At 34.2% G+C, this 22,453-nt stretch overlaps 1 protein-coding gene across 1 annotated transcript in view; it reads left to right on the top strand.

The window, feature by feature from the left end:
- Nucleotides 1–22,453, top strand: part of LOC105318994 (GTPase IMAP family member 7) — a 76,116-nt gene that overhangs the window by 20,580 nt on the left and 33,083 nt on the right. The window lies entirely within an intron of this gene.

Raw genomic sequence — 22,453 nt, 5'->3', positions numbered from 1 at the left:
TAATAATTTTACTTAAAAATATTTAAGATTTGATAAATTCTTGTTTCAGTATGTACAAGGGTTAAACTTTTTAAATAATATTCCTTTTCCTTCAATAATTTACCAAACCAAAAGCACATACATTGTAATATCAAAATTAAATTATACAAATAGATAAAACAGTAAACGGAAACCAAAAAATGGTAAAGTGATTATGTTTTCTGGAATACCATCGCAAGGAGTACAATTTAGTGTCAAAAACTAAAGAAACAAAAGAAATCTAAAATGAATTATCCGTATAATACATGTATAATGTTTAATTTGAAAAAGCGGGCTTACTCGGTATTATTTTGGTTTAAGTACATGACTTATGTAAGGTGCTCAATAGAATAATCAGTGTATCATTTTAAGTAATGAGAAAGTTCAAAATATGTGTTATTTCATTACTTTAATCGTATTGAAAATTTTGAATTTACTGGGTCGGTTTAAATTCATAAGTTGTCACATTGTAAATTGTATGTTTAAATCCAAATTTCAAACCTTTGTCGCTCTTTGTCATTGCGCATTTCAATTGAAATGAATTTTAGGGTTATAAAACAAAATTAATGTATTTTTGTTTTCAATCATGATGTTTTGTATTTTGGCGCAATATAATGTATTATTATACATGTACATATATCATTACGTTACACTTTCTGTATCCAGTATTTAGAAATAATAATTTGTATTTATCAAATCAGTTTGAAATGCAGACTTGTCTAAACTCTAATGTGTCATCATTCTTGTAGTTAAAAACCAATATCAATAACATATCTTCACTTCAAAAAGAAAATCACAGATTAAGTTTATGATTGTGCATTAGTATCAGTGAGTTTAATCGGCTTCGATTTTCAGTATTATTTGCGTTCAATATTAATGCATCTACAAGTACATACATCGTAGGTTATAGAAATATATTGTTCATGAATTGCAAAACAAATATTAGCTATTTTCTCGGGAAGCAATTTTAATGAAAGATTTTTAAAAGGTAAAGTTATTACTAAATGTGATGTAAACTTGTTCATGGTAAATGTTTTAGAAAGAAAAAAAATGGTTTAGAAAAATACAATGTAAGTTTTTAAAATGCAATACATGAAATTAAAATTGGTGCACGTTTTTCTTTTTGTAAATTATTATTTCTCTCTCTCTCGCTCTCTCTCTCTCTCTCTCTCTCTCTCTCTCTCTCTCTCTCTCTCTCTCTCTCTCTCTCTCTCTCTCTCTCTCTCTCTCTCTCTCGTGCACATTTATTCGGGAGAAACCCCCGTGTGCACATTTTTTCCGGAGAAACTCCCGTGACAATCAAATTCCAGAATTAAAAGTATAAATCGTTCTTTCTCAGTATCTGAATGTGACAATACATGTAACTTAAATCGCATTGGTGATAAAATACAACCGTCGTTTCATAACATATATGCTTACTTATGTTTATGTCCGAACTTACGCCTACCTATGAGTGGACGTAAATTTTTGGCTTAAATTTAGTCGGACGTAAAGATGCGCTCTTTAATGAAACGCAAATATTCGAACTAGTCCCTTATTTACACCGGCGCAGCGCTAAGTCTGGACGTACGACTCTTTATGAAACGAGCCCCTGATGTTTAACCTCATATAACAATTGCTCACTGAACTAGAAAACTGACCAGTCAGGAAGGGCCCCGCTATGACAATAAATATCGAGAAGTGAAAAAAACCTTTGAATTCCATCCTCTTTATATTAACAATGATGAAAAATAAATGCCCGGCAGAAGATGTAAAGAACTGGAATATATAGGATCTCGTGATTTGTAGTTAGATATGATTTTCATCCAACAACTAAAGTGTTTTTTTCTTGAGCCTTAGTGAGGGGATAAAACACACAAGTTGGATAAAAATCATATTATACTACAAATCATATGAGATTCTATTTATCCAATGTTTTATACACCACAATCAATGTTTACACTGTTTATAAAACTCCACATTATTTTACTTCATTATGCCTACGCAAATCCCATTGTAAAGTCACAACTGTGGGATATCAATAAAATATCCAATGAGTCATATCCACGGGATAAAGTGGGTTAACATGGAATGATATAAAATTTGTTAAAAAAACAAAGAATTGATACCAATGCAATGATACCTAGGCTTTGCCTCAACTTCAAACAAACATCACTTGCAGACACATGTGTACGGTAATACATATAACAGATAAAGAAAGGCCTTAGATTTTCTGAAACAGGCAAGATAATTAATCTCAGGGGATTAATTATCCTGCTCTCATCCATTTATTGAATTTAATCAGGGCTTACAGAAGGAACATTTTCAGGTACTATTCTTAAGTTTCCTTTCATATAAACACAGCAACCAAAAACAACAACAACACCAAAACATCCATTAAAAAGAAGAAAAAAAGAATAAAAAAACTGATATCTAATAAAAAAAAATTTAAATTTTATTGTAATTCATATATTTTTTTTATTTTACAGAATATAAGTATTTGGACTAGAATGAAATATATTCTTTATCAAATGCCATCCTTTAAACTGAGGGGTAAAAATATTAGGGTGCAGCTCATGGAATGAAAGTTTAATTTGCTTCAAAACAAACATCAGTGCAGACAAAGGTGTTCATTAATCTCAATATGACAGATAGAGATAAGCCTCTAAATTTTCTGCAGCAGGCAAGATAATTAATCCCAGGGGATTATTTGTTCTGCTCTCTCATCCTTTTCTTCTTAATTTACAATAAGATTTTTTGTTTCAAAAATGACAGAATGGGGTTTTTATCTGATTTCCTGTTAAAATTAACAGCATTAAGGCAGAAAAAAATAAAATAAATAATTAAAAAATAAAATAGTGAAAAAGGATATCTTAATATATATCTTGATTTTAGAATGCAATAAAATTATTATAAATCATTGTGTACGGTATTTTAACCAAAATAAAATATGAATATTATATTTTAAATCCATATTTCAAAGAATGTACACAATTCTACACATCATTCAAAATTGACCTAACTTCAAAACAAAGTTCATTTGCAGACACAGGCAGTGCAGTAATTAATCTCAATGTGACAGATAAAGCACAGCCTTCCATGTACATGTATACAATGGTAACATTCTCAGCAGTTATCTCTCTTTGCCCATTCATTCTCAGCAGTTATCTCTCTTTGCCCGTTCATTCTTATGCATAGTTAGGAATCTACCCCACCACCCCAGCTCCAAACCAGAAGACATAGAGAACCATACTTGGCATCAAAATATGTATTTCTGCCTACTGAACTACCATACCAAATTTGAACTTCATTGGGCAACCATAAAAAAAGTTATTAGAAAAAAACAGGAAATTTGTGGACAGAAGAGTGACAGACGGACGGACAGAAGGACGGACAGACAGAGTGATTACTATAGGGCATCCACAAATTCTTGCGGGGCCCTAATTATACTTGACTATAAAATGGTATGACATACTATCAAATATACTTCCACAGATGTATCACTGCACCCTATGGCTAGTCAAGAAAAACATTACAATTACCATTCTAGAACACAACCCTGACCTAAAATGACTGCAACCTCTAATTGACATGTTGACTAGAATTAAGTAAAAACTATAAGATCAAATTGTAGCAAAATGAAAACGTTCAATTAAACGTCTAAAATGTAACTAACTTCAATAATATTTACATTCTCGGAGACAAAAACAATGCAACAGGATATTTACTTCGGTCACAAAACATTAAACCGGACACGTGCGGAACCTTACGGATAAGCCTATTCCGGAATACTACACTCGTGCATCACAAAATACACAAAAACTATTAGATAAATTCTGGATAGCTTACAACAGTATCGTTTTTAATTGGTTAAGGTTATTAAACAATGATAGAAGTAATGACAACCTTCAGATAATAGTATTTTAACGTAAGCATGGTAAAATGATAACATTTGGATATGGCGGGAAAAGAGTATGTGCCAAAACATAAAGATACAATATACACGAAATCTAACAACCTAGATATTATGCAATTATACAAAAGTTGTAGTCGCAAACATACCTGTAACAATGTAGTTGCACAGAAGAACAGTAATGAGGATATGCAGACAATGTTCCACAAATACTAAGTTCACCATTCGCATGGCAGCACTAAACATACACTATGTGTAATTTCGGATCCAGATACGGAAAATCAAACATTTCCGGAAAATACTAAAACGTAATTAACATATAAAGGGGAACTAACTATGATTAATAGCACACTTGTCCACATCTAAAAAAAATCCCATATCCCCCTCCAGATAACACATTTTGCATCTTATCGGTTTTAACAAGGACATTTGAGTTTTACTTTTTTTCCTATCTGCTTTGGGCTATTGGGTGGGGGGTGTATACAATTGTTTATATAATAAGTATGACAAATGCAAGCTAGTTAAATGTGTAAATAATGCACACTTTTGTAAAACTGCTAAAACAACTCTTTGTTTTGCAATTCGACAACTTCGAAATAAAAAAAAAAACATCCTTGATATACATACATCTCAAATATGATGAAACAAAACTATCATGAATTCGAGTAATTAAAGATCAATTCAGTTAAATGATACAAATAAACAACGCATATGCATATGCACGAAGTTTATTGATAGTACATGTAAACCATACCTATTTTGAAAGAATTACAATTGATGTTTAATATGAAGGCAATCGATCACTTAAACCTAGAATTGATAAGATTGATGAATTTGATTTCCAAAAATTCAAGGAGGTGTGCATGTGAAATTTTAGAATCTCCAAGAACCTTGACAAACGCTTGTCAATAGATCTACAATTAATACACACTCTGCACGCTTCTAAAACATATATTTAAGTAATATTTTAACAAAATTTGATAGTACATGTATCTAAATGCGAGTTCATAAACACTCAAAATATATGTAGCTTTCATACGGTTTTGTAACGATACTAAGAGTAAAAATGAGAATGCATAGGTGTTGTAAAGTTTTAAGTAATATATGTAAAGAATATACAACCACACACAAGGACAAATTACAACTGTAAACGTTTTGAGTTTCTCCTATTCTAAGGAGCATTCTCAATATTTTGAAATCAGTTTTCTTTCATAGGTACAAATTTGACTAGAAACATTAAATTCTAGTCTATGCTTACTGAATATTGATTTAAAAATCAATAATCTATTCGTACTTACAAGTAAGTATACATCTACCTTGTTGGGGAATACATGTTTAATTTAGAATTACAGCATCATTTTAATTATTGAGTTTATATCATTTATCGGGGTATACCCATCAATAATTCTTCTTACTTAAAGTAGATTTCATCAACGAGTGGTAATGTATATTATATGCGTTTAATAAGGTTAGCCCATTAATTGTCAAATTGACTTAATCTTAATTTATTTAGAAATAGGAACAGTTATCGAACAACAGGTGTTTTTTAAAGTTATACGTACATGTACAAATATTTCAATAAATGTTAATGTTAACTTAGTTAACCTTAATAACACGTAAAACAACACAAAAATTTTAATTCTCTGTTAATTTGCCTTAAAAACAAAACACTCGCCATTTTTGTGCACAGTTTAAGTACGTACGCCTACCTATTAGCAGGCGTAGATTTAAACCCAAATTAAGTCCCCACTAAGTTTCCGCCTTTTTGTGAAACGCAACTTAGTCTGGTTTTGAGGTTTAGTCCCTGATTTAGTCCGGACTAAGCTTACGCCTGGACGAAGGCCTTTTTGAGAAACGGGCCCCAGAACTCCTCCTATGATTTAATGGATAGACACATCATATTTTGAAATATGATACGGACTGTTCTATAGATGTGCAGTAAGGTTTTAAAAATTTAAATTTCATCCAGGGAGTCAAAAAGTAGCAGAAAATTGACGTTTATCACTTCAAAACAACATAGATCCTAGAACTCCTTAAATGATTTAATGGATAGACACACCACATCTTGGGATATGATAGGAACTGTTCCATAGATGTGCATTACAGTTTTGAAAAATTAAATTTAACCCTTTTTTCAGAGGCCCATTACCTACATACCTTTTGATGCCCTTTAAGGATCAAGAATATATATGGTTAAGGGGTGGGGATCTCAACCGTTTTCGAGATATTCGTGCACTTCCTGTTCGAGGGGGGTCACGACAACCCCCGGGGCCCATGACCTACATACCGTTTGATGCCCCTTGACACAAGGAACAAGAATATATATGCATGGTTTAAGGGTGGGGATCTCAACTGTTTTAAAGATATTAAGGGACTTGCTGTTTGAGGGGGTCAGGACCACCCACAGGGCCCATGACCTACCTAACATTTGATGCCCCTTGACATCAGAAACATGAACATATATGGTTTAGGGGTCATGATTATTACAGTTTCTGAGATATACATGTATGGTAATTTCAAATTCCTGGGGTGTGGGGATGACCCCAGGGATCAGATCTAATAAATCCTATATATTGCCAGTAACAGTCAATATATGATTATTAAAACCCTATATTATTATCTTTGTCCGTTTTCAAGTTACCATTTACAATAGAGTTTACGATTCTTCCTACAAGGTTCAATGTTGGACCCAACACCCTTTTGACCCCCCCCCCCGAAAAGTGGTTGTCTAACCCAAAATGAGAAAAATGAAACCAGGGTGCACAACTAGATATGCAGGCCTATCATATCTTGGAGTTTTATGCAATTATGTTCAGCCATCTCTGAGAAACAAGTTTAGAGCGGGAAAGAAGAAAAAGAAGAAGACGAAGAATAATAATACATGTGTTAGACCATGTGCTTTATTCAACAAGTTCACTAAAAGTGACTTTACAGGATGAAGAGCTCCCTTAGGGGGAGATAAGTAAAACATAAACAAGAGTTACTTCTCTTGTCATTGCATATTAAGTAAACTAACATTAAAGCTGAACACCGCTCGTAAATAGGCACCGTCACACAGATACCTGGTATATAAACCCTTCGATTTCGTTACACCCGATTGCACACCTGAACCTCGTGGCCGACATGTAGTATTCCTTTCGTGGTCTTTAGATTTTATACATTTTTTCTTATCTTATGTTCATTTTCTGTTCGTAAATAATGCATTGACCAATTTATTTGATGTTAGTATTCTCCTGGCTTCAAAAAGGTGCGTAAAATTTGATAATTTCATCGCGACCGAGTAACACGGCGAGGCAAAATGTACGTCCACACAGGTGAGACCTCTACAGCGAAGTACTTTGAACTGTTTAGAGGTCTGTCCCTTATATAAGGGTTGTAGAGACAGCAGTGATTAAAGAGAAATATGGCGGACAGTGCCTATTTACGAGCGGTGTTCAGCTTTAATTATACTTTCTCTTTTTTGGAGCATAATGTACAGGTAAACAAAACTAAAAATGACAAAAGTTCAGAATTAATTAGAAGTGTCTGGTTTAAGAATAACAGTAATTCTGTCCATTTAAAACACAAAGTCTGGCAACATCCGTCCTGTCTGAAGAATCTTCAAAACACACAAACAATTTCCTCCTGCTTTTGTTAGGCAATTTGCGAGCTGTTTTTGTCCAGAACACCACTGAATTTTCCTCACATCTCCTTGAGTAACTGCTTCAGTCAACGCAGCGATATCTATACGAAGTCTCCTGTCCTCCACCAGTTTTTTCGAATGCACAGATTCTATCACACTCTTATTGCCTACAAATGCATTAATTTCAATGGATTTGCTGGGGACTCCTAAAATTTCCTCTAACATGTGTCGATAGTAAAAACTTGCTTCCAGTCCTTCTTGTAGACTAAGCGTCTCTGCTGCTAGCGTGGAGCGGACAACTCTTCTTATCTTTTTAGCCTGCCAGAAAAGGGGACAGCATTTCCCTTGTCTATCTATAATCCAGATAATGACTCCTTGAGTACTTCCCACTCCATCATTCAGGTTTCCTAGAGATGCATCGGTAAATGTCATTATCTTCACTGAAGTGAGATCTAAAGCTGGAAATCTGAGAATACATTTGAAGTCTTTAAGCATATTTATGGTTTTTGTTGCTCTGATTAAGTCTGCCATGGTTCCACTTCTCAGCTTAGTGCTCATGTCTATCATTTCAAATGCAAGGTCTGGTCTTGACCCCTGCACTGCCCAATTGATCTGCCCTATGATCTGTCTGTATGCAGTCTGTTCTTCAGTGCTTAGCTGACTTTCCTTCTGATATGCTCTCAGGGGATCAATCTCTATACTTTGTAACTTCTCCATGTAACTAGTGTGATCCAGTTCTATCCCTTCCTGAGTTTGCTTAACGTAGAAACCAATGTATGGAAATTTGTATTCAGCAACTTTTCCTGCTGAAAACCTCTCTCGAAACCTGCAAATCTGCCCCTCAAAGATATCGTCCCCAGCATGGAGAAAATCATCAACATGAGAGCAGATGATTCCATGAAGCCTTCCATCCTTTCTATAGCAGAAGAGAGACGCGTCTACGCTACACTGTTCAAAGCCGAGTTTATCAAGTTCTTCTTTAACACTTAAGTAAAACTGTCTGGCACCATCTTTCAGTCCATAAAGACAGTGTTTTAACTTCCATATCATTCCTACAGGAGTGATATTTTCCTTTGGTGGTTGAAGATAAACATCTCTATCAAGTTTTTTTCCTTGTAAAAAAGCTGACTTAATGTCTCTGGTTTTGACATCCCAGAATTTACTTGCTGTTATTGTCAACAAAATCTTAAGACCCCCTTTTCCAACTGTCGGACTGTCTCTTGGAATATCAAATTCCTCCTCAAATCCACGTGCTACAAGTCTTGCTCTTACTTGTCCTTCTTTTCAAGTGATAACCCATCTTGTAGATAGTCTATTTTGTCCTTCATCCATAACTTCAGTGTACATGTATGTGTCAAAGTTTTTGAGCTTCTCTAGTTCATTTTGTTTAGCTAGGGATATACTGTCACAGCTTGTATTTTCACATGTTGTAGAATTAACACATTCATCGCTGATTCTTTCCCAAGGGCGCCTACTTAGGTCTATGCTCTTTTGTTCTTCACTCTCAACATTTTTTACATTATACCAATTTCTGTTACTACCAGAAGCTTTGCCTGCTCTGCCAAGAATTGTTGCCTTTATCCAATTTTCATCCTCCGATCACATCTTATACTGAATGTTGTCATTTGTTTTTAGTGCAAAATTGCCTTGAGGAGGTAAAGGTAACTTCTGTTCCTCTTTGTTCTCTGACAGGTATTCAGAAACTGTACACTTTTTAAGTTGCTTTTCACATGTTTGTCCTTGGTGTGGTGTTCTTTCTTTATTTGTGCCTGTAGTTTCAGTGTCTGATATCTTCTCTTCTACTTGAGTACAGCCTGTGGCTGCTTTTTGTAATCTGTTAGGAGACACTCGAACAAAAACTCCCCCATGGCGAACAAAAACAACTTTTCCATCCTGAAACATAACTCTACCAGGTCCAAGCCATCTGTCTCTACCCTCACGCTTGTAGTACACCAAATCTCCATTCTCATAACGTTGTTCAGCTGCCCTCACGTTGTTCAGTAATGCCCGTCTGATTCTCTCAGCAGCTTCTGCCTCTATGTATGCTCGTCTAGTGCTGTGCAGTAAATTCAGATGTTTAGCAAAAGTTTCACTCACTGTTCGGCCCTCTAAAGCTGGTAACTTGTCTGTCATAATGTTGGGTAGATTGGGGTTCCATCCAAACACAAGCTGGTGGCTACTAAAGCCGTTCCACATCTGTAATACATTCCTTGCCATGTTAGCCCAGCACAACAAGCTCTGCTCATTTACATCTTTGTAGTCCTGTTCCAATTTTGTTAGCATCATATCCGTTACAGAGTGCACTCGTTCACACAAGCCGTTCTGAAATGGGCTTTCACCTGCGGATGTGCACACTTTGACGTTCAAAATTGATGCCACTTCTCGCATTTCTTCAGAGTGAAATTCTTCTCCATTATCTGTCATAATTGCACCCATAACACCAAATATCCCTATCCAGTGAGACATGATTTTATCAATGACATCAGTTGTCTTTTTCCTCTGGATAAAAATGGAAATTGTGTATCTGGACCACCTGTCAATCAAATGTAAGATCCACTTTCCTCTCCAGTACTTCAGATCAATGGCCACCTTCTCATTAAAGTAAGTCGCCATTGGAAATGACACAACAGGCCGCGAAGGGGTTCTTGCATAGGTCTTGCACACATCACATCTCTCTTCTATTTTTTCAAGATCCTCGTCAAAGTTGTCTCGCCAAGCACCAGCATCCTGTAAGAGGGATACTAGTCGTTTCTTTGGTGGATGCACAAAATGTCGGTGCAGTTTTAACAGAGTTGAGTAACTCTTTTTTGGGTCTACATCATCAATTCTGACTGAGCAAACTTCCTCAACAGGTATCATTTCAGCTTTATCTATGGAAATACAATAATGTCCAGAAGAGGTCACATTAAGGTTCATTGTTTTCCCTAGAATCTCCGCTGTGTCATCCTCTAAGTTCAACTTCACACCAGCAGTTTTCATAGCCGTTCTTGACAACAGCAACGGAATGTCTGAATCAACAACATCAGTTATTATGGTCACATCTTTCCCTGCTATACGAGCCGGAATTGTAAATTCTCCTTCAGATTTCAGACGAGTCCCCCCTCCAAACTTAAAAATTTTTCTGCCTTCAGTTTTCTTAACTCTATTTTTGTCCAAATCATTGAGTGAATCGATGTATGTGTTGATCCATGCACTACCACACACAGTACTACTGCAGGCACTGTCTAGGACTGCACAATTTCTAGCTTCCATCCCCAGGTGGCTTATTTCCTTTGGTTGGTAACCTGTAAACAGTACAAATTCTTCTTCTTCAGTTGAACATGCATTTACTTTTGCCATATGTTCCCAACTATGAGGACATGCTGCCATCAGATGTCTATATGACCCGCAAGACTTGCACGTCAATACATTTCCATCTGGTCCTGATGGATTCATACTCTTTTTAACTGCTGAACTGCCTGCTCGTGATTGTCCCCCATGCTGACCTCGATAAAAGCTTCTACTTTGGCCACTTTGAAATCCTCTGCCCCGCATCTGCTCACTTCTTTCCCCTCCTCGATAAAATTTGTTGCTCCTCATTCTAGCATATCCAGCTGCCATCAGCGCTTCTTCGTTCTCTGCAAGGAATGCTGGTTCAAGTTTAATGGACATTGGTTTAGTAGAAGAATGTCCTTCACAAATTTCACCTTTGAATTTTTTAAGGGATTTCTTAGCTTCTTCATACAGAGTTTCTTTATTTTCAAAATTTATTCCTGTCAAAACAATCATTCCTTCTTCTTTGCTGTTTTGTGATCTTTTGAGTGATTTGAATGCTAAAATCTCTGGAGGTAATTTCATATTTTTCTTCTCAATTTTTCTGTATTTAGCATCAAAAATGGAAATGTATTCATTGACAGATTGTCCATCAGACCTTTTAAAATCTTCAAAGTCTTCAAATTTCTCTAAGCTATCTGCTAAATCATCTTTGGCCAAATGTTTGTCCAAAAATTCTATCAATGTTTTCAAACCTGTCTCTTTTTTGAGATCCCCCAAATTCAGCTGATCAAACACTTTTTCTCTTATCTGGGATTCATCATTTTCAGGAAGAGACAATGCTATAGCAACACCTTGTTTCTTTTTATCTAACTCAGTGACCTCTTTCAATGCTAAAAGTTCTTGCTTGAAGAGTTCATAACTTTTGATTTTAGGATTGTTCAAAGGGAGGGGGGGTTGATTTTTGTTAACATTTTCTCAGTCCACTAACACCACTGTTTTTCACATTTATCACACTCTGAATAACAAGTATTTAATTGTCACACCTTGCTTACACTGTTTCTAACACTAGGAATCACCAATTTTCTTTCAACCACGCTCTGCTACCATTGTTAAACCATGTGCTTTATTCAACAAGTTCACTAACAGTGACTTTACAGGATGAAGAGCTCCCTTAGGGGGAGATAAGTAAAACATAAACAAGAGTTACTTCTCTTGTCATTGCATATTAAGTAAACTAACACCGTACAAAAACAATAATCTCCAAATTTCATTCAGGAGACTTAATAATAAAGATTAAATACAGATACGATCATCAAACATCAATTATTTAAAGATAATTGACAATTTCTGATTCTAAGGGGGTCAGGATGACCCCTTAGGGTCGTGACTTACATGCCATAATGATCTGATGCGCCAAGACCTAAGGAGGAATAATATCTTTGGATTAAGGTGGGGATCTCAATGGGTTTTATGATATTTGATAATTTCAGGAAGAGCACTTGGGATCATGTCCTACATACCATCTGAAATGCCTTGAACAAAGAAACAATAAAACAAATATGTACATGATATATGATTCAATTTAAGAACCCAAATATAGATCATTCATCTATGTTTTGTAATACTTCCTTTGTATATACACATGTATTAGTTTGTGTTTTGTTCTATACTATTCATGTTCATGACTGTAGTATATGGCTTAGTCTTATTTTAAATTACATTACAACAACTTGTCAAATATATTGACTTGGAACCCCCACCCCCAAACAAACTCAAATATAAACTGTTGAAAAGTTAAAATTGATAACAATAAATGATTCTAATTATAAATGTTTATACTCCACATTCACCCCCCCCCCCCTCAAATCTGACCTGGCTCTAAAGATTCAGTCTTCTTAATACATTCTTACATGTGTACAGTAGCAAATTTTAAATCATTTTTTGATTGCTTTTTCTCTCCTGATGCACATAAACATTTTAGAAATTGCTTAATTCAATTTTTAAGATCTATAAACAGAATGTTATATGCATGTGTATTCGCCTATTTGGGGCAATTGTAAAGTCTCCTAAACAAAGCAGTGTCATCATTAGGCTAGGAATTACCCACATGGATTAAACACTACATATGAATAGATAAAATACTTTATTATTTCTAGTTCTAGAATGTCAGAGTGTCTTCAAGGGGGCATAACCTATGTACAATTTGACGCGCAATGACACAAAGAGCAAGAATAAATTATATGGTTTAGGGATGAAGATCTCAGATCTCAGAAGTTAACAAAATATACATGCAGTGTATCATCATTTCCTATTTTATAAAGGCTGGGGGGTGTTAAAGACAACACCTGGGGGTCATTAATGTACTTTACACCATTTGATGCATCATAATGACATTAGTAGATATTTTGTATTTTCCTGTTTCGAGGGGTCAGAGCAGCTAGTCCCATAAGGTCATGACCTACATTGTATTTGATGCATTATAAATTATAATACATTAAGAAAGAAATACTCCTTCCTTCCTATTATAACTCATATAAAAATTATAAGTGTCTACACTTACTTACATGTAATACACAAATTTAATACGAAATGGTTTATACAGGGTCAATATGGAGTCAACTCAATAGTGTAAGTCTGACAAATGAAGAAAATAACTTTTGCAATTAAAATGACAGAAACTTTACAAATGCGATAGGATAGGTAACGATGATAAGCTTATTTAAATATTAAAAGATGATGATACAGTATGCTGTCCAAGGGAGATCACGTTTAGAAAGTGAAAGTAGAACTTATGTATATATGCTGGCATCTCATTTTATTGTGCTACTGCTACTACATGTATTATGCTTACCTATTTTGGTCAACATCATAATGATAATCCAATTAAATCACAATAATGAATTCCTTTAGCTGATCTTAACTAATCCTTTTCTGCATGCATTTGGAAAACACATACATGTATGTAAACACGTGAACCCCATCTAATCGAAGAGCTGGGTAAAACTTATACCCGCTAATGAGACCTGCAGACCTGTGTTGTGTACGTAACTTCAGACAAAGATCAGTTATTTTTAACATGCATGTATTTTTATGACCTATTCTTCAAATCCACTTGCATTATTTTATTAGGTAAATAAAAGCTTTAAGGTGGTGCAGGACACCTCCATATTGTGATGTATACTTCCTATTGCGATAAACAATAAAGTATATTAAATATCAATTAAATATCTACCCCCCAAATAATGTTACCTAACATTGAAGCGCAATGGGTTAGAGCGTTTACATGTCTGTAAGAGCATTGGGGTCCAAGGTGTATTTTTTGGTAATTTTACTGTTGATATAAATGAATGTCATGGGGAGGGGGTGGGGTCTGGACCCCTCACTCCCACCCCTTCTCTAAATCTGTGCACACGATGATGTACGTGTTGGCACACAGAAGTAAATCTAAAACCGGCAACCGCCACGTGGAAGGGGCATAATTTATTTTTTTAATTTTGTTTGTAATAATTATATAGACCATTATACTTTCTATGACATGAAATGTTAAGATTATTGATTAACTGAAAATTCACTGCAAACAGTTCAACCCCAATTTCCACATTAATTACTGCTCATGTGTATTATCATATTAGAAGGGATCTCATCCTTCAGTTATGAAAATTATAATTTTTAAATGTATTACCGGAGCTTGCATGTGGCCTTCATTTTTAATTAAACTGGTACAAAACAGTGTTATTTAGGGGCAAACACTTGGTGCGGGTATTACTGTCTAATGACAGCATCTAGTTTATTTTGCACTGTTTACTATTTTTTTTGTTTCCACTACATGTACAGGCTTCCGTTGTTATAAAAAAAATTCTGATGTTCATGTATCCATGAGGAGTGGGGAAGGAGGTGGGGGTGGGGGTCAGAATTATAATTGTGTTTGCAAGGGATGGGGGTGGGGGATTGGGGTCCAAGGTTTATTCTTGGTAATTTAAATGTATTTTAAACTCCTCACCCCACCTCTTCTCTAAATCCTTTCACACGATGATGTTGACACACAAAAGCAAATCTAAAGCCGCAACCGCCGAAGGGGGGGGGGAGGGGGAGGCAGAATATTGTTGTGTTTGTAATAATTATATAGACCATACTTTCTATGACATGAAATGTCAAAATTATTGATTCATTCAAAGTTCACCTGCAGACAGTTCAACTCCAAAATGTACATAGAGGGCCGCTCATTGGTATCGTGGGATGGGATTTTTTTCAACAAGTATTGGTTGACGGGAAAGTTGAGCATCTAACATGAAGTACTCTCCTGAAGTAGGATACAACAATTGCATCCTGACAACAGCTTAGGTCAAAACTCAGCAGGGAAAGGCCGGCAGATTAGGGCTCGAGGATTTAAAATCTATGTTGATCTGCGTTATCTAAAAACTCTCACACAGATAAAAGCGATAGGAAATAACTTTTTTCCGACCAGAAAGTATACAAAGTATAATACCTGATGTATTTCTTGTTTTTTCTAGGGGACTCTTGAAAAAATCCAAAGCGGTGTTGATGATAATATTTTTAATGAGTCTGTAAAAATTAATAAAGTTGTTTGTGATAATATCAAAATTGATTAACGGGGTATAAGAGATTTTCGATATTATTTTTTACACTGACCTGCTTACAGTAAAATTGATGGTTTAACCAGAATTTTACTAACTTTTTATATTCATCTACAATGGTAAAAAAAAGTTTCTACGGAATGCATACACTTTCAAATTTTGCTTTTCTTCTTACCTGTAAATATAACTATTTAAGAACAAATGAAGTACCTGCTGGTGGTCTTACTTACTTAAGAGGGGAAGAATTTAAGCTAAATCTTATAGACTTGTTATGTCCTAAACAAGTGCTGCCTTACTCAATGAAGTAAAGTTTAATTTTTTTTTCATTTGGGGGGAAACTAGAGAAAATGTATAAACCATGAAAAAAATTCATCAATTACTTTTGAATTCAATTTAAGACCATCTTTTTCTCTATTTCCACAACAAGGAATGATATTTACGCAATTAAGCGGTGTAGACAAATTGATAATTTGTCTGCACTCCCTGGTGTGTTATAGAACCGACGACATCCAAAAATAAGCATTCAGTGCCTATATTCTTCATTCATACTGATGTCCATTTGTATAAAATATTTGCGTATCGTCACTTTAAGGTATTCGATGTATAGCGACCACATTTTGTACCTAATAAATGAATGGTCCGATATTCTTAATCATGATATCATTTTTGAAGATGTTATCAAATAAAAATATTCCACCATTTTTCAAAATATTAATTATGGTCCAACTAATTACACCTTGAATTTTGCATTGAAGTCTATGGGCAACGTATGTTTTAATAATATAATGTAAAAAGTAACTTTAAATTTGTAAAACTCTCTTGATGAATACATGCATAAACTCTCTCTTTTTTTTTTAAATATGAAATAAAATGAATCATTTACCGCAGATATTTTGACGAAATTAAAATTTTCTTTTTTCAACAAGGGGAAATTACTCATTAAAAAAATTTATGGTGCAAAATGACCGGCTTCTTATATGTTGTCAGTCATGTGAATTTGGTTCATTTCATTTTCATTGTTATCTAGCAATACACATTTAACTGGTTTAAAACGATTGAAAATTGTTCAACATCCCTTCATTAAACATTGAATACGTTAAAGCCATTATTTAGATCTTAGTCAGGTATATGAAACTAACATGAAACAGCCATATATTAACATGTAATTAAGTTCAATCCCATGTCCAAAGAAGTGTTTTTATTGACGAATTGATATGATTTAACGATGATTTCCATAAGTACATATCAAATTGGTTATGAAAGTTTGAACGTTTCATTTAATCCTACAAATATAAAAGTACTCAAAACGAGTGATGACGTTTATATTTGTGCTCATGGCGCATGAATAAGTTAAGTGTATTCAGAGGACCTTGAACGTCACATATTCCTAATGCAAACATACGGGGAAATATACACTGAACGTAAATATACAGAAATGCATGGTTTTGATGCCTATGAAGCCTTCTAGAAATTCATGACCGTGGTTTAGAGTTGTAAGCCCAATATGGCCACATAAAAGAAATATATAAAACTTTAACTTTTACAGTCATGGGATATAAACTAAATACATTGTTACTGTGTGCATAACGTCCTCTTCTTAAATTATGATTTTGTAACTTATTGTACACATAGCTTATAAAATTCATAAAAATTCATAAAAAATCCTTTCCCTTCATGCACAATACTTTGATAGCTGAAAAGAATTAGACAGTGGAACTTCAATCACAAAAGTGCGCCAAAGCTATTAAATCTCACAATATTCTCGGTTACAAACTTTCATTTTTGTCAATGAGTGACCACTGAAGGCTTGCAGGTCTCTTTTTACCAAAAGTTTACAAATTTTGGCCCCTGAACCAATGGTATAGACAATCCGAGAATCTTCCGACTATAGCCCCCTCCCTTTATTTTACGAATTGATGTTTACATACATTAAATTATGAAATCAGGATAACAGTCAGAGGAGTCAAGGATTGGGTTTAGACCCCAAAATGAAGCTTAAAATTCAAACAGAAGACTCCGTGACATATCCATCCACGGGCTTTGGTACTTAGATGACCGTCAAGGCCGGCCATCTTGCGTCATTACAGTGTATGACTGTTGGTTCGTTTGTTTTGCATCGATGTCTAATGATTTTGCATAGGAGTCAGTTGATTTTATTTTTAAGGTGATATGAGACACCTGTAGATATTAATGTGGATTAAAGTACATTATAATTGAAGTACTTTCACCGGTTTAGAATTTAAGAATATTTAACCAAAAAATAGCTTTTAAAATATTTGGAGAGGTAAAAATTGTAAAAACCCCAGCGGGATTCAAAATCATGAGTTACAGATTCGTAGTAAACCCTCTAATCCACTGCGCTACGCTGATAGGTGACATTTGGGGGGAAACTACTTCGTTTTATTATTTCGATAAACAATACGCCACAACATTGAAGTGTCTCATACCACCTCAACTGGTCTTTCGTATTTCAGTGTGTGTTTTGCATTAACGTCTTTTTTTTTTACTTTTTCCGCCGCACATACTAGTATTAGAGAATTTTTACAGTCAATTACAATAATTGGATTTAAAAAGTATTTTCTGTTGTAAATAATCTGTGATTAAATGTTAAAATACAATTTAACACCTTTCACCAAACATTAAACAAAGAATTTTTGACCATTGCATCAATAAGTAATTATAAAATTAGATCTACACAGAAAACTTATCTAATGATGAAAATTATATATGAGAAAACAAAACGTCCTCGTATTTATTTTCTCAGAAATAAATGAGTGGTCCTTTTTTACCTGCAAAAGATAACTTTGGACTGTGTAGAGCTTCTAAAAAAGTATAAGGAAGAAATTAATTTTCTTTTTTCAAATATATAAAATTCCTTATAATGAGAATTTTTTTTTACTGCTAAATGCTACTTTTTAAGAGTTTTACAAATTCATACAAAATAAACGCGTGCTACACTTATTAACAACAATGAAAAATAAACGTTAACACATAAAATGTTACATATACTTACTAAATATGTATTTGAAATACGTGTGAACTCTTTTGATTTCTTACTTTCATAAAGTTTGAAAATTGTTATTTTACCCCCCCCCCTCCCCCTGCTGCTTGGAAAAGCAAATAACTTCTTTATTTACGGTATGTAACTGGAGTGTCTGCATCGATAGCGTGTGTTGTGTAAGGTGACATTCAACAGGTCACTTGAAAATTTACGTATCTCCAACATATTTAAGTTCTTTATATACCCAAGTATATTTGGTACATCTCCCTCATGTCGCATACATAATTCTGATGTACGATTTCTTCTGATGTTGTTAAATGTACCACAAATGAAATTGTGATACTGGTGTTTGATTTTTAATTTTTACGCATATTCGAGTTCGTTAACATGTAAAATTTGAAAACAGTGAGTTTGTATATAAATTCGAAAAACACAGCAATAAAAAATAACCCGTTATACGTTATGATGATATATTCATATACATGTATAACACTTCCACTAGATACCATGGTGTTGTTACACCTTTTAAACTACAAATGACTAATTCTTTTTTATCATACTTCCTGTTATCATTCAAAAATACATTAGACTTTATGATAAGAACAACGAAAACATGATAAAGTACAGTGACGTGATTGGCCGCAAGTACATGTATATGTACTTTGCACTTTAGGATCCGTAAACTCTAGTTAACAGCCGATAAACCTAGTTTATTAACTGTGAAACTATGTTTTGCTAATTTATGTGAATTTCGCGTGCTTTAGATTTGTAAACCGTAGTTTACTTACCATAAAACCCTATTTATCAGATAAACTATGTTTAACAACCGCAAATGATTGTTTTCAGCGTTAACTATAGTTTACAGATGTGAAACATAGATTATCGCGTTAACTATAGTTTACAGATGTGAAATAGATAAACGTCGGTAACTATAGTTTACGATTCGTAAACTTTAGTTAACAGTCGATAAACCTAGTTTATTGACTGTGAAACTATGTTTAGCTCATTTTTGTGAATTTGACGTGCCATAGGCACTGAATGTTTGACATGTAATACACTTTGATGACAAGACATATTTCGTTTAGGTACACATATTTACCTCCTTGTTATGATATATAGAAAAATAAGCAAGATACCATTTCTACTACACAATATTTAAGAAAGAAAACCGAGCGTCTGCTTGCTTGTATGACGCCATTTTGTTTGCTATCTGAGGCGGGTCAAATATTTATCTACACGCACCTGCGGTGTAAATCAGAGGCGTTGCTATTAACTTTCACACACATTTTTTCTTTTACTGGACACACTAAAACTGATTTTGAAAAAGCTTTTAAAAAATAAACAATGCATTTCTTTAATTTTTAATCATTTGTCCGAGACGCGTGAAGCACATGTTCCTCCGTTTGTGTTCATATACCGTATAAATGGTTTTAAATGCGGGTGCAAATTTTTGCGATTTGATCCTGAAATAAGTATATTTATTTTTTGCGATTTTAATTTTTGCGATTTCACTTTGACATATTTTTATTGAATTTTATTACTTGACATTTAAACAATAAAGTCTATTTTTATTCTTTATTGAACACACCAAAGCAATTTAAAATATTACATGTCATAAAAATATTCACATTAAAATACATAAAACACATTACAGTTTTTAAAAAATGGTTAAAATATTAAAATACTTCCAGAAAAATGTCATTAAAATATTTCCATTTAAATACATTTAACACAGTAAAACTATAACACAATCACAGTGTTAAATCACATTCACAATCTGTTGGAGAGTAGCTTTTGAATTACGATTTTCTGCACACTTCAGCAATGCCTGCTTTTTCGAACCCCTTAATCACCATCTCTGGTTGGCTTCTTATGTATTTGCAAGTTTCTACCAGCCATTTTGCACCAAGCGGTTTTAGAATAGATAGACGGAGGTCAACAGGTTTCAGTGTTTCTATATCGACACCTTTGTCAAGTTGCTTTGAAATACAGGATGCATACCATCGCTGAAAGCGCTGATTCATTTTGTCTTTCACGACTTTTTGAATGGAAAGATCCATGGGCTGTAACTTGTCCGTCGTGCTTGGTGGTATATACACAATTTCAATATTCTTCGATTTCAAATCATCCACGAACTCGCTCGACATCTGCGCTCGGAAAACATCGAAAATACACAGTGACTTTTGAGTGTTAGGTAGCCCAAGCTTTTTCTTGGTTTTATCCATGTGAGGTACTAGAACTCGCGATGTGTGTTCCATCTGTGTGTCTGTATTGGCCCAACGATAAGGACTGTGAGTTATGTTCCAAGCCAGTGGAAAATCATACTCAGGATGACAAGCAGAAGTTTTCCCCTGGTATATGACTTGTGGAGCTGTAGGGACATCGAACAGAATATTGCTCATAATATGATTGAATTGCGTTTATGATATAATTGTTTATGTTATAGTCTTACATTTTATCTTATATTATTAGATTCTTTTAAAATTTTGACCTTTTTACCGATAAATTTCTGGAAAATAAGGAAAGGATATGAGCGGCAATAATGGGTACTCCAACTTCCTGTAAATCGAAGGTCATGGGCAGGGTTTAATTTTAGCCAGAAGTAAGTCGATATTGATGAGAATAAAATAAAAATTATTCCTCAAATTAAATAAATGAACAGTGCAGAGATTTGCCTAGAAAATTTTACATGCCGGCTTACATGAAGAGAGTAAAAGAGAAAACTTGTGAATTTTTCGGCGATAAAGGGTACTCGCACGTTACAGTACCAGTATGCACACATAACATGCATTATCATAATAAAATATATACCTTATGTCTAATTATACATACCTGGTGTATTTCTAGGTAGATGGTATAACATTATTATTTTAAGAAAAATCTATAACATCATGTGGCACAGATACATGTATATAGTTATTGGTCCAGCTTTTAGTACTCTCAATCCTTTGATACATCCATAGGTAGAGCTTTGACCAACATTTGCATTGTTTCTTTGATATCCAATGTTTTAGATATTTTAAATATATTCATTTTGACATATTAAACCAGAGACTAATCTGTATTACAATTATGAATAGGAGCTGGCGATATCAATACCTGTAAATTATTGACATTGCTAGCTCCTATTGTCCGCACCTTTTCGGGTATTGCAGCTTTTTACGAATCAAGACTTATCGTCGTGCATTAGTTGTTATTCGTTAGCTCTTTTCCTTCGTATGTTTGACAATGGTCTTAGAAAAACACGGAAAGATTCTTGAATGTAGTCTCGACAACATAGAGCTTTTAGTTTTACAAATAACCTCAACTAATGCCAAACGAAGTGTTTCATTTTCCAATGCTTGCCGTTTGTATGATATGATCAAAGATGATGAACATGGATTGTTTGGAGTTTAAAATTAATAACACTGTTTGACAGGGGTGTAAAGTTTCTCAGTGATTTAAAAACTGTAATCCCAGAAGAAATAGAAAAGATGGATATCCACAAGAAGGCAGCTGTGAAACAACTTTTTAAAGACTATTAAAGGTAAATCTGAATTTCAATGTCTCAATTTTGTTTTCAACCATTGTGACAGTAATTAATGGACTCAATTATTAAATGAGTGTGTTCAAACAAAAAAATCCAAAATGCTCTAACCACAGGTGGTTGTGGACAAGACCGTGTACTACCACCGCCGCCCCCCCCCCTTCCAATTTCTTTCTATAATTTTTTAATTTATCATCGTTAACAACACCTTATATATCTCAAGACGAAAAATAACAGAAATGTCAAGACTCTGTCACACTCGTTTCCCCTTTATATGTATGGCGTAAACGAAGCAAGAAAGATAACGTCTCAATGCATTTGAACGTGACGTCGGTTAAATGCACGAGGCCATATTGGGGCATTGACCGAATATAGCTTTGGTTTATTGGGTTTCCTTTAGGCTATTCGTCAATGCAAGGGGTGGTTGCAGGATAGAATAAGATAAACGACTAAATTCAAAAGTTAATAAAAAATGTACAATAAATAATAATTGTAATTAATGGATGATGTTTTGTAATCGATATTTTTCATTGCCGTTTTTATT

This window comes from Magallana gigas, chromosome 7, assembly GCF_963853765.1.
Source record: "Magallana gigas chromosome 7, xbMagGiga1.1, whole genome shotgun sequence".
Classification (NCBI taxonomy): domain Eukaryota; kingdom Metazoa; phylum Mollusca; class Bivalvia; order Ostreida; family Ostreidae; genus Magallana; species Magallana gigas.
This window is presented reverse-complemented; position numbering and strand designations above follow the sequence as displayed.